Source organism: Ambystoma mexicanum, chromosome 8 (genome assembly GCF_040938575.1).
Source record: "Ambystoma mexicanum isolate Mex_15411 chromosome 8, UKY_AmexF1_1, whole genome shotgun sequence".
In the NCBI taxonomy this organism is placed as follows: domain Eukaryota; kingdom Metazoa; phylum Chordata; class Amphibia; order Caudata; family Ambystomatidae; genus Ambystoma; species Ambystoma mexicanum.
The window spans coordinates 1,079,943,227-1,079,956,358 of NC_090929.1; the positions used below are offsets into that span (position 1 = coordinate 1,079,943,227).

The window sequence follows — 13,132 nt, forward strand, 5'->3', positions numbered from 1 at the left end:
AAACCCTGCTTGTGCTTCTTCAATGTGGCTCCTCTTCAGCTTCTGTGGTTGTCTATTTGAACTACTCACTATTTAAAACATTGTCTAAGAAGAAAGCATCAGAACTTTGAACTGGCCCATTGACTTTGGATGTCCTGACTCCCTAAATGCCCCCTTCTGAACCTATTGGCTTTGGCAGTGCGTGTTCCTTTACAGGTTTTAATTGTTGAATGTTGTTATTGCTTGGATAAACTGCCTACATTCCTGTGGGAGAATCTAACTATGTTTCTACTTATAAAGTTCTGATCTGGAATATGTTCAGCATAAGAAAAGTTTACTCACCTTATTGCTCTGGTTGAATTGAATCCTACCTTTTGGGATTAATGTTACTATTACTTGCTGCTTTTAAAGATTGTCTAATTATCTATGTGTGTGTGTGTGTATATATATATATATATATCAGGCTTGTGGAATCTGTTTAGATCACATGCTGTGCATAGGCCGACATCTAGTGGAAGCTGCAGAGTATTACAGTTGTTGTTTTTTCGAAACTTGAAAAGGGACGTCGACAGGATGTGCCAGTAATAATATCCCTAGTGTGACGTCCACTGTAACCATGATCCCTCACGCGTCGAGGTCCCTCAGAATGATTTTTTCCGCCATGCTAGACAGACGCATATAGCGGAGTTCCTTTCGGTGATAAGCCATTGCCTTTATATAATTACGAAAGTTTTTCTTTCTATCCTTTCATCGACTGCTGTAATGCCACGCAGAGGAAAGAGAAAGAAAACTGCCCGTCGGAGACCATTGCGACGGACCGTACGGCCTTGGAACGCCGTCTGGGCCTCGGTCCAGGCAGTAGGGAGAGAGAGGGGGGGAATGCCATTTTTAGGAGGCCATTTTAGAATGTATATTCTCCCCTTCCTACACTTGGTTCGCCCAGCTGCCGTTTCCATAACCCATAATTATGGAAAATACACCATTTAAATTTTGACCTAAGTGTAATAAATTCCCCAGGGTCGACAAACACTTTGCAGTTTGTGTCTCCCGAGAGACCACGTCGAAACGTCTTGTTGAGCGTGCAGGCTCTTCAAGCCTAAGACGTTGAAGGACCACTCCACCATACGCTGAGACCACCACGCCAGGCAACTGGAGGCCATGGAAGTAGAGGCAGCCTTTAGTGATGGCAGCAACGCCGCACTTTCGGACGGCGAGGGCATCTGAGTAGCTTCAGCTACTCACGCGCCGACCCCATAGGACAGGCCGGCGGCCATGTTGTGAGGACTACACCCGGCAGCGCTACAAGGCACACACCACTAAGCATATAAGTCCCAGTCGTCGTTTGGCAGATGAGTCGAATACTCCACAACGTTCGACACCCCGTGAAAGGTCCACCGAGTCCCGGTCCTCTGGCCAATCTCGTTCAAGATCGCCACACAGCAGGGTTCACCGTCAAGACTGCAAGAAGGTCGCACGAAAAAGTCCCTCCGAAGACCGATTGTCCGCGGACGAAGCCTCGGTTCCCACACCCGAAGTTCGACATTCATCGTCTGATAAAATGGCAGACCCCAAGAAGTCAGTTAAACACTCCTCTGGGCCCCAGGGTCGGGAAAAACGTCATAAAAGGTAATCTAAGACCCCTCATAGGCACAAGAGTCCTACTAGGGACAAGTCATCACAAAAGGGTATACTGTCCAAGCCCATAAAGAAACCTAAAGACTCTAGGCCAAAGATTATACCTCCCACTGAGGATATGGGTATTTCCACTCAACCCATTGTAATCCCAAGTTCGAAGGAATGGTCTTCGCAAGATATCGATAGGGTTATGTGAAGAATGACCTTTATGGCAAATTTTATGAAAAGAACCCAGATTTCTTTCAAAGTTTTCACTCCACTCCTCCCACCTCAGCTCCTTCCGGCTCTCAAGCCTCTTCCTTACCCTCTCAACCCCCTGCTCTAATGTCCCCATACAAAGCAAGGTTATAGATCTATATGACTCTGAAAAAGATCCAGAAGACTAAGATGACCTTTCATTTGTGGAAACATCTGACCCTTCTCTTATTTAAGAGGAAACAGATTAACTTTATTATGGGGATGATGAAGACCCAGACGAAGACCAGGAGGCAAACATGTACTCCATAGATGCTCCTATTAATCAAGACCCCCCCAGTGGTAGATTCCCATGTCGACAATCAACCCATCCTCAATGAAGTCTCAGCCAAAGCGGCGGAACACTTCCGTGTTGACACACAGGAGGTACAGGAAGATGGAGACCGCGCTGAACAAATATTGGGGGACAAAAAGACAGTAGGTTAGTTTATTCCACTGCTAAAATCGGTACAATGCAGAATACAACCTTCCTTAGAGGCTCCCAATCTCACATGGACCGTTCACCCGCGTGTGGAAAAACTGTTCAGGCCTGTACCTTCAGACCCCTTATACATAAGAGGCCAATTGAAACCAGACTCATTGGTTGTCACCACCACAAGAAGAAGAGCCGGCATGCCTCTTGCTTCCTCCGAGGCACCACTGGATAAGGAAAGCAGGAAGATATATGCAATGGGCAGAAAGGTCGCCTCTTCTGCAGCCTACAGACGAGAATAGCCAACAATGCTACCCTTTTGGCAAGTTATAACTGCCATAAGTGGGAGGAGGTTTCTGCGTTACTTTCATCCGCCCCGGAGCCACTTAAATCACAACTAGCTCCAGTGGCAGCAGACGGGAGGGCCGTATCTACTTGTCTCCTCAAGTCAAATTTCGATGCAGCTGGCAATGCCTGGAGAGTCATTGCAGAGGGGACTATTGTAAAGAGGCATGCATGGCTTCGCCAGTCAGACTTTAGGCCAGAAACACAAGCCACTCTAATATATATGACAGTGCAACCTAATGTGTTCTTCGGCAAGGAGGTAGAAGACGCACTTAAGACAGCAAAGGATGAGTATGACACTCTAAAATCTTTAGGTCAGCTCACAAACAAGCCTACGGGTCAAAGTGGTAATGGTAATTTTTGCTCTTTTCGGGGCTAAAATTCACAGAGGATTCGGCTACAATCCAGGCCAAGGTTCCTATGGCAACAATCAAGGACGAGCCCTCCAAGGGCATCCATGAGGACAAGGCAGAGGTTGTGGTAATCGGGGCAGAGGCCCAGCTCGAGGTGGCACACCACCTCAGAGCAAGTGACATTCTGCTCCAGGTACCCTCCCATGCATCTCCAGTAGGAGGACGCATTTCCAACTTCACCCACGCATGGGATGGTATCACCTTGGACAGATGGGTGCTGTCCACGGTAGCAGGGAGCTACTGCATAGAACTTAAACGTCCTCACAACCACCCCCCCCCCCCCACGACAAAAAGTCCACTCAGAGGAACATCAGCGGATCCTTCTAGAAGAAATAACAGCGCTTCCATTAAAGGACGCCATAGAAGTGGTCCCAATCAACCAGGTAAACGGGGGTATTTATTCAACTTGCTTCCCTGTGCCAAAAAAAATCTAACAATGCGCTCTGTATTAGATTTGCGCCCTGCAAACAAGTATGTCAAGCCTCAAAAGTTCTGCATGACTACGCTACAAGAGGTAATCTCCCTACTAAAAAAGGGAGATTACATTGCAACACTGGATATGAAAGATGCCTATTTTCATATTTCAATGTTCCCAGCGCACAGAAGAGTCTTGCATTTCAAGATAGCGAACAAGCACTACCAATTCAAAGTGCTGCCCTTTGGAATAGCCTCGGCTCCAAGGGTATTCACAAAGGTACTGGCAGTAGTGGCAGCGCACCTGTGCAGTGGAGCAATCCCAGTTTACCCTTATTGGACGACTGACTCCTAACAGGGGAATCACCTCTGATTTGCAGTCCAAACATCCAAACAACTATCAACCTCTTTCAATTGGGCTTCTCTGTCAACGAGAAAAAATCAAGCCTAGTGCCAAGCACTTCCAAACAGTTCCTAGGAGCTATCCTAAACACAGAGGAAGGATTGGTCCTTCCCTCCGAGAAAGAATAAAAAATGTGTTACTGCAAATACCACATTATCAGGTCGGCCGCCAGATAAGGGTGCGCAAAGCAATGCGTTTAATTGGCATGATGGCATCTTACATATACCTGGTTCCTCACGCGCGCCTGCACATGTGTCCCATACAGGAGTGGTTGGCGAAACAATGGTCTCAGGCAAGCAGTCAGTGGGACGATCTAGTGGTTGTTTCGGCAACACTTGTACAAAGTCTTCGCTGGTGGACGAGAGAAAACCTGATGAGAGGGAAACCCTTCTACGACCCACAGATACAGGCAGTGGTCACAACGGATGCCTCACTGGCAGGTTGGGGGGCTCACTACCTTCACCACACAGCTCAGGGTCTGTGGTCTCACACTGCAGCTCAGAACCACATCAATGTGCTGGAACTTCTGGCAGTATTGAAAGCCCTTCAGGCATTTTGAACCCCATTTAACAAACCTGTCGGTGCAGATCCTAACACAGCACCACAGCAATGTTTTATATCAACAAACGGGGGTACACATTCTCCAAATCTATCCAGACTTGCACAGAAAATCTGGAAATGGGCACTCAGGCGGGAAAAGTTCCTGTCATCACAACATGTTCCACGGGAACTCAACACTGTAGCTGACTCATTGAGCAGGGATCCCCTACCAGAGGAACAGAGATGCATGGATATCTTGAAAGAATCAAGAAAACCAAACACTAGGCACTGTTATTGTAAATGGAAACGATTCATAATTTGGTGCCAGAATAAGCAAATAAACTCCATTGATTGTACTCCATCTAACATTCTACCCGATATGCTCAACTTATCAGATGCCGGGTTAGTGTTCAACTCTCTAAAAGTCCACCAGACGGCTTTGTCAGCCTACACCACTTCCCATAATAAGGTCTCATAGTGGAAGGTACCGGTCATCAAAGCATTTATGGAAGGGTGAAAGAGACTCCCCCCTCCAATCTCTAACCCACCGCCAGGTTGGCACCTTAATGTGGTGCTCTCTAAGCTCTTGGGACCCCCATTCAAACCTATGCACAAGTCTAGTCTCAAACACCTGACTTACAAAACTGCCTTCTTAGTAGCCATCTCTTCCATAAGAAGGGGCAGTGAAATCCAAGCTGTAAGTGCAGGATCCTTACTTTACTATACATAAGGACAAACTGGTTTTACGCACTCACCCTACGTTCTCACCTAAATTAATCTTCAAATTCCTTGTTAACCAGTCTGTTGAGCTACCGGCTTTCTTCCAGGAACCCAAAAGCTCTGCTGAGTTAAAACTCCACACACAAGATGCGAGGAGAGCGGCCCTCTACTACGTAGACGAGACCAGACCACTAAGAAAGACAGATCAACTGCTTGTCTCCATAGCACGGGGCAGAGAAGGAGATTGCATCTCTAAGAATGCCATCTCTAGGTGGATAGCTGGATGTATCCAACTGTGCTATTCCCTATCAGATAAGACACTGCCTTTTACGCCAAGGGCCCACTCCACAAGAGGTACTGGAGCCACTCTGGCTTTCATTGCATATGTCCTCTTAGACAGTATTTGCAAGCAGCTACATGCAGCTCAATACATACTTTCACTCAGCACTACTGCATTGACACTCATTCCAAGACAGATACACAAGTGGGACAAGTAATTACAAGATGTTTATTCGCTCATGAACCTGCTCCCATCCCACCTCCTTCCACTGCTCGCTAATCTATGCACAGCATGTGATGTAAGCAGATTCCACAAGCCTCAGAAGGGAAACATTACTCACGGTAATCGTATTTCTGATACTTGTGTCTGCTTAGATTCACATGCGACCCACCCTTCCTCCACTCAGAGAGAAGGCGCATGGATGCTTATGAGCTTGTCTGATACCTATCTGCTTGGATACAACTGTACTCTCGCTACACCTCATGCTACCTCTTGTCAGAAAAATAACAATCTGAGGGACCTCGACGTGTGAGGGATCATGGGTACAATGGACGTCACACTAGGGATAGTATTATGGGACGCCCTGTCGACGTCAGTTTTCGAGTTTCGAAAACAAAAACTGTAATACTCTGCAGATGCCACTAGATGTCTGCCTATGCACAGCATGTGGATCTAAGCAGATGCAAGCATCAGAAATGCGATTACGGTGAGTAATGTATCATATATATATATATATATATATATATATTTATGAGGCTTGTGGAATCTGCTTAGATCACATGCTGTGCATAGGCCGACATCTGGTGGAAGCTGCAGAGTATTAGTTTGTTTTTCGAAACTCAAAGGGCGTCGACACAGGGCGTTCCAGTAATACTAGCCCTAGTGTGACGTCCACTGTACCCATGATCCCTCACACGTCTAGGTCCCTCAGATTGTTTTTTCCGCCATACTGGTCGGAAGCATTTCGCGGAGTTCTCTGGCCTTAGCCATACTTTTGCTAAATATTGTTAAATTTACCCATTTCTCCATCCCAACGTCGAGTCACCGAACTTCCACACTCGACGCCGGCCCAGAGAAGAATTCGACCGTCGACAGCTGCATGACGGATTTGGGCCTCGGAAGGCCGCTGGCGCCGGCCCTGCAAGTAGGGAGAGTGGGGGGTGGACATACTCTACACTCTTTTGGTATATAGGTACATTCTTATATATTCCTACACTTACAAGCCCGCTGCCACAAGGTGCGTATGGAGGGTACCCCTTTCCAATTCTGCCCCAAGTGCAACGGCAAGTATCCTTAGGTCGACAGGCACGCCACGTGCAATCTCTGCTTGCCGAGGGACCACCCCGAGGCGAACTGCAGAGCGTGTAGTAGGTTTAAACCCAAAACACTTAAGGACCGTTCGATCAAGCGTTGGGCCCACCACGCCAGGCGTCAAGAGGCCATGGCAGCGGAGGGCGCCTTCAGCGATCGCAGCAACGCCGTGCTTTCGGTCGGCGAGGGCATTATGGCGTCGAAAGACAGCAGAGCACAAGTCCCCGACCTCGGAAGGTCGTCCGGCAGGGCAGCTATGGGGAAAACCCCCGGCGACACAAGCGCTTCCTACAACACTTCCACAAAACACATGAAGTCCAACTGGGACTCAACGTGCACGTCGAGTTCTCGGAAAGAGGCACATAGAGAACGGTCCGAATCGGCATCCTCTGGGCGTTCTCGATCATCCACTGTTGCCAGGAGTACCTTGCTCCCCAAGGTAATGGAAGTCGGAGGATGAAGCCGACTTCCATCCCCAGACCGCACTCCAGGAGACGGCGCCCGCAGACCGCGTTACGGCGGCTCCCGAGCCCCTACCTCCACGCTCGAAGGATAGGGACACTACCCCCGAACCTCGACGGCAGGCGTCGAAAGGCTCCGAAGGGGCAAAAAAAACAGGGAAAGCACTCTTCCACTCACGGGGAGGGGGACAAACAACAAAGGAAGCAGCTTCTGCCTACTTTCACACCTGTAAAACAATCCACTCCTCATAAACGGACAGATAAGTCCAAGTCTTCTGCTATCACCAAGACCCCTGCTCAGACCTCCAAGTCTAGTCGGGATAAGTCGGAGAAACTTCCAGAAAGAGTCATTCCCATTTCTAGAGAATGGTCTAGTGATGACATAGACAGGGTCATGTCAAGGATGTCATCATTGGCAGATTTTTACGCAAAAAACCCTGAACACTTTCTCTTTCATACTCCCGACGGGTCAGCACCCTCAAACTCTAAGGATCCTATACCTCCAAGTAAAAAGTCCTGGTTTGAAACGCCAACATGGTCTTCAGACCCCTTCTATGTACAGACCTACTCTCAGTATCAAGGAGCGACATCCATTTGTGAGGATCCAGATTTGGGCATGTTGGAAGAACAAACTGGTACAGGCTACTATGGGGATGATGAGGCCCAAGAAGAGGATGAGGACGACCCCGAAACCTACAGAGTAGATTCCCCGGTAGAGAAGGAACCCCCGGTTACCGACTCCCCTGTCGACAACCAACCTCTCCTGAATGAAGTTCTGTCTCGAGCAGCTGAACATTTACACATTGACACCCAGGGTGCTCAAGAGGAGAGGGACTTCGCCGAGGAGTTAGTGGGAGAAAGGAGGCCTGTTACTCAGGCCATCCCTATCCTGAAGTCTATTCAGAGAAGAATAGACCCTTCACTCGTAAATCCTAACCTCACCAGGGCAGTGAACCCCTGGGTTGAGAAACTTTTCAGGGCAGCCCAATCAGACCCACTGTATATAAGGGGGCATCTGAAGCCGGACTCCCTGGTTGTTACAAACACCCCTTAGAGGGCTGGAACACCCTTGTCATCGTCCGCAGCTCCTCCCGACAAGGAGAGCAAGAAACTGTATGGTTTGGGCAGGAAAGTAGCCTCCACTTCCGCCTACCAGGCAAGGATTGCCAACTCCACCACCCTGTTGGCCAGCTACAACTGCCATCAATGGGAAGAAGTCGCGGCACTCATAGACTCCGCCCCAGAACCCTTAAAGAGCCAGTTGGCACGAGTTTCGGTGGAGAGAAGAGCCGTGTCCGGTTGCATTTTAAAAGCAACCTTCGATGCCGCGGATAACGCCGGCAGGTTGATAGCAGAAGGAACTGTTATCAAGAGACACGCTTGGTTATGGCAGTCTGGATTCAAAGCTGAAACCCAAGCATCACTGTTAGATAAACTGGTGGAGCCGGATCTGTTGTTTGGTAAGGCGGTCGAGGACGCGCTGAAAAATGCCAAGGACGAATATGAAACACTCAAATCCCTAGGCCAACTAACCTATAAACCCCCTAATCAGAGAGGGAATGGCAATTTGTCGCCCACGCGGCCAAAATTCCCAGAGAGGATCTAACTATTCCCTGGGGCAGGTTACACCGTGGAGCAATAATAACCAACAGTCTACCCAGGGTTACGGCTGGGGTAATAAGAGGACGTGGGAAAGGTGGAGGCGGCACGCCTCCACCAAAACAGTGATGCTCCGTTCAGGGTCCCTTCTCACGCAACCCCAGTAGGGGGACGCATTTCCAACCGCATCCAAGCTTGGGAAGAGATCAAATCAGACAGATGGGTGCTGTCCACAGTATCCGCACGGTACTGCATAGAACTGTTAGAGCGTCCCTGAAACCATCCTCCATGACAAAAAATACATTCTTTGGACCACCAGAAGATCCTCCTCGAGGAGATTGTCAATCTGCTAGCAAAGGACGCGATAGAACTCATCCCGGGACACCAGGTATAAAAGGGTATTTATTCAACTTACTTCCTTGTGCAAAAAAAAGATTTGACAATGCGCCCAGTATTGGACTTACGGCCTGCAAACAAGTATGTCAAGCCCCAAAAGTTTTGCATGACTCTCCAGGAGCTAATCCCCCTCCTAAAAAAGGGGGATTACATGGCAACATTGGACATGAAGGATGCCTATTTTCATATTTCCATGTTCCCAGCGCACAGAAAGTACTTGCGCTTCAAGGTGGACAGTCGGTACTACCAGTTCCAGGTACTGCCCTTCGGGATAGCTTCAGCTCCAAGGGTATTCACCAAGGTATTGGCGGTGGCGGCAGCACATCTACGCAGGGAGGCAATCCCGGTGTACTCTTACCTGGACGACTGGCTCATCACGGGGGAGACCCCAGTAATTTGCAGAGCAAACATTCAAAGGACAATCGACAACCTCTTCTAATTGGGCTTCTCAATAAACGAGAAAGTCAAGTCTGGTGCCAAGCACATCCAAACAATTCCTAGGAGCTATCCTAGACACTCAAGATGGGTTGACCTTTCCTTCCGAGGAAAGAATTTGGAATATACTGCTGCAAATTCCACAATATCAGTCCGGTCGCCAGATAGCGGTACGCAAAGCAATGCGTTTGCTGGGCATGATGGAGTCATATATTTACCTGGTCCCCCACGCGCGCCTGCTGATGCGTCCCATGCAGGAATGGTTGGTGAAACAGTGGTCTCGGGCAAGTGGTCAGTGTGACGATCTAGTGGTCGTTTCACCAACACTTGTACAAAGCCTTCACTTGTGGACAAGAGAGAATCTGTCCAGGGGGAAACCCTTTTACGATCCCGAGATACAGGTGGTAGTCACAACCGATGCACGCCTGACGGGGTGGGGAGCGCACCATCTCCACCACAGAGCTACGGGTCTCTGGTCGCACTCAGTGGCCAAGAATCACATCAACCTGTTAGAGCTTCTGGCAGTATTCACACACTTCAAGCGTTCAAGCCCTACCTGTTAAATCTGTCAGTGCAAATCCGGACGGACAGCACTACAGCCATGTTCTACCTGAACAAGCAAGGAGGGACTCGGTCGCCAAATCTGTCCAAGCTTGCCCAGAAAATCTGGAGATGGGCACTCAGAACATCTTCCTGTCATCGCAACATGTTCCAGGGGATCTCAATTGCCTAGCGGATGCTCTGAGCAGAGACCCCCTCCCAGAGGAACACGAGTGGTGTCTACACAGAGAAGTCGTAGAAGATATCTTCTCTCAGTGGGGTTTCCCCACTATAGACCTATTCGCCACAAGCGAAAACAGACAATGCCCAGGATTTGCATCCAGGTTCCCCCAACCAGACTCCCAGGGGAACGCCTTGTGGATGAACTGGTCAGGGATGTTTGCGTACACTTTTGCACCAACTCCTCTAATCAGGAAGGTGGTCAACAAGATGAACAGAGAATCGATGACGCTCGTCCTAGTTGCTCCCATGTGGGCAAGACAACCGTGGTTCCCACACTTACGCAGATTGGCGGTGTGCAAACCCATCAAACTTCTGGGCTGGTACAACCTACTGTCCCAGCACCAAGGTCAAACAGTGCATCCTCAACACAACTCCATGAACCTGGCAGCATGGCTCCTGAAGTCATAGAGTTCGGACATCTCAAATTACCATAGAGGTGTATGGACATCCTAAAGGAATCTAGGAAACCTAACACGTGGCACTGCTACTTTGACAAATGGAAGAGATTCGTTATCTGGTGCCAGAATAAACAAATCAACCCAGTTGATTGCACTCCTTCCACTATTGTTACATACATGCTCCACCCGCTGGATGCAAGACTGGTTTTTAACTCACTGAAGGTACACCTGGCAGCCCTGTCCGCATACACCACTTCCCATAACAAGGTGTTGTGGTGGAAAGTACCAGTAGTTAAAGCCTTCATGGAAGGAGTAAAGAGACTTCACCCTCCTATTTCAAACCCACCACCAGGATGGGACCTTAACGTGGAGCTATCTAAGCTCATGGGCCCCCCATTCGAGCCCATGCACAAAAGCAGTCTCAAACACCTGACTTACAAAACGGCCTTCTTAGTAGCAATTACATCTATAAGAAGAGTCAGTGAAATTCAGGCTCTGTCAGTGCAAGATCCCTTCTTTACTGTCCATAAAGATAAACTGGTTTTACGCATACACCCTAGGTTCTCACCTAAGTTTATTTCAAAATTCCACGTGAACCAGTCCATCGAGCTTCCGGCTTTTTTCCAAGACCCACAAAGCTCGGCTGAGATGAAACTATACACACTAGATGTGCGTAGGGCGGTCCTCTACTATGTAAACAAGACCAGACCGCTAAGGAAAACAGGTCAGCTGTTTTGTCTCTGTGGCTACAGGCAGAGAGGGGGATCACGTCTCTAAAGGTGCCATCTCTAAGTGGATTATTAACTGTATCCAGCTGTGTTACTCACTTTCTGAAAAAACTCTGCCTTTCACGCCTAGGGCCCACTCTATAAGAGGCATTGGGGCCACTCTGGCTTTCATTGCAAATGTACCCCTTGACACCATTTACAAAGCAGCTATAGGAGCTCTATTCACACGTTTACTCAGCACTACTGCATTGACACACATTCTATGACAAATACACAAGTACGACAAGCGGTTCTAAGACACTTATTTGCTCATGACCCTTCTCACATCCCACCTCCTTCAGGTACTGCTCGCTAATCTATGCACAGCATGTGATCCAAGCAGATTCCACAAGCCTCAGAAGGGATGCATTACTCACCGTAATTGTATTTCTGATGCTTGTATCTACTTAGATTCACATGCGACCCACCCTTCCTCCCCTCTGTGAGAAGGTGCATCGATGCTTGTAGTCTTACCTTTCTATCTATCTGCTTGGATTATCTGTACTCGCGCTACTCCTCATGCTACCTCATGTCAGAAAAAATACAATCTGAGGGTCCTAGACGCGTGAGGGATCATGGGTACAGTGGATGTCACACTAGGGATAGTATTACTGGCACGCCCTGTGTCGGCGCCCTTTTCGAGTTTCGAAAAACAAACTGTAATACTCTGCAGCTTCCACTAGATGTCGGCCTATGCACATCATGTGAATCGAAGCAGATACAAGCATCAGAAATACGATTACGGTGAGTAATGTATCCCATATTTCTGAGGCTTGTGGAATCTGCTTAGATCACATGCTGTGTGTGTGTGTATATATATATATATATATATATATTAGTTTGGAAGTGTTTACTTGGATACCTGTATTTACTAATTTTATTGTACAGCTCACATTCCCCCTTTTAAGATGAGTTTGGCTGCTCAGTCACTACCAACGTGTGTAGTACAGGCCTATATTAAAAGGTGTTACCTAATGCCAAGAGATGACTTGTAAAATCCCACACCAGTAGGACTCTACAAATTCTCACCTAACAGAGACTGACAAAAGTTTGAAGGGATGCAAGATTGTATTCGAAGTTGAATTTGCATCCTGCTCATTTTTACATAAAATGTGGGATTCAGCACCTTAGTTTTGTCAATTACTATGAAGGGTCCCGAAACACCTGAAGATGGTCTAATGAAATCTCTCAAACATCTCTCAAACATCTATCAAAGATCACACTGACAGTGAAACGCTGACAAGATCTGCAATGCTAGTCTTGTCTTGTCGAGAGGAAAGCTTGAAGTCTTCTCCCCCCGCACCACCAACCTCCTCACCTCACCCGAACTGGCAGGTAAGTTTGGGTTTCAAGCCTCCATGATCATTCTGCTATCACTGGTGAATTTTGACTTTGGAAATGATTTACAAAGTTTTGACAGATCCGTTGCTTTCCTTGAACTGAGGGCAGACCAACGAGTAACATTGAACGCTAGGGCAGAGTTTCATTTTGGTTCCAATAAACCTGGTGCTATGATATCCCTTAACCTACCTTATTTAACCTAGCTGATAGGAGGCCCTGGTTGACATTGGACGCTCCCGTAGACC

At 48.0% G+C, this 13,132-nt stretch overlaps 1 protein-coding gene across 6 annotated transcripts in view; it reads left to right on the forward strand.

Annotated features, from left to right (window-relative positions):
- The window catches only part of UBR4 (ubiquitin protein ligase E3 component n-recognin 4), a 2,945,062-nt gene that overhangs the window by 558,608 nt on the left and 2,373,322 nt on the right, over window positions 1-13,132 (forward strand). The window lies entirely within an intron of this gene.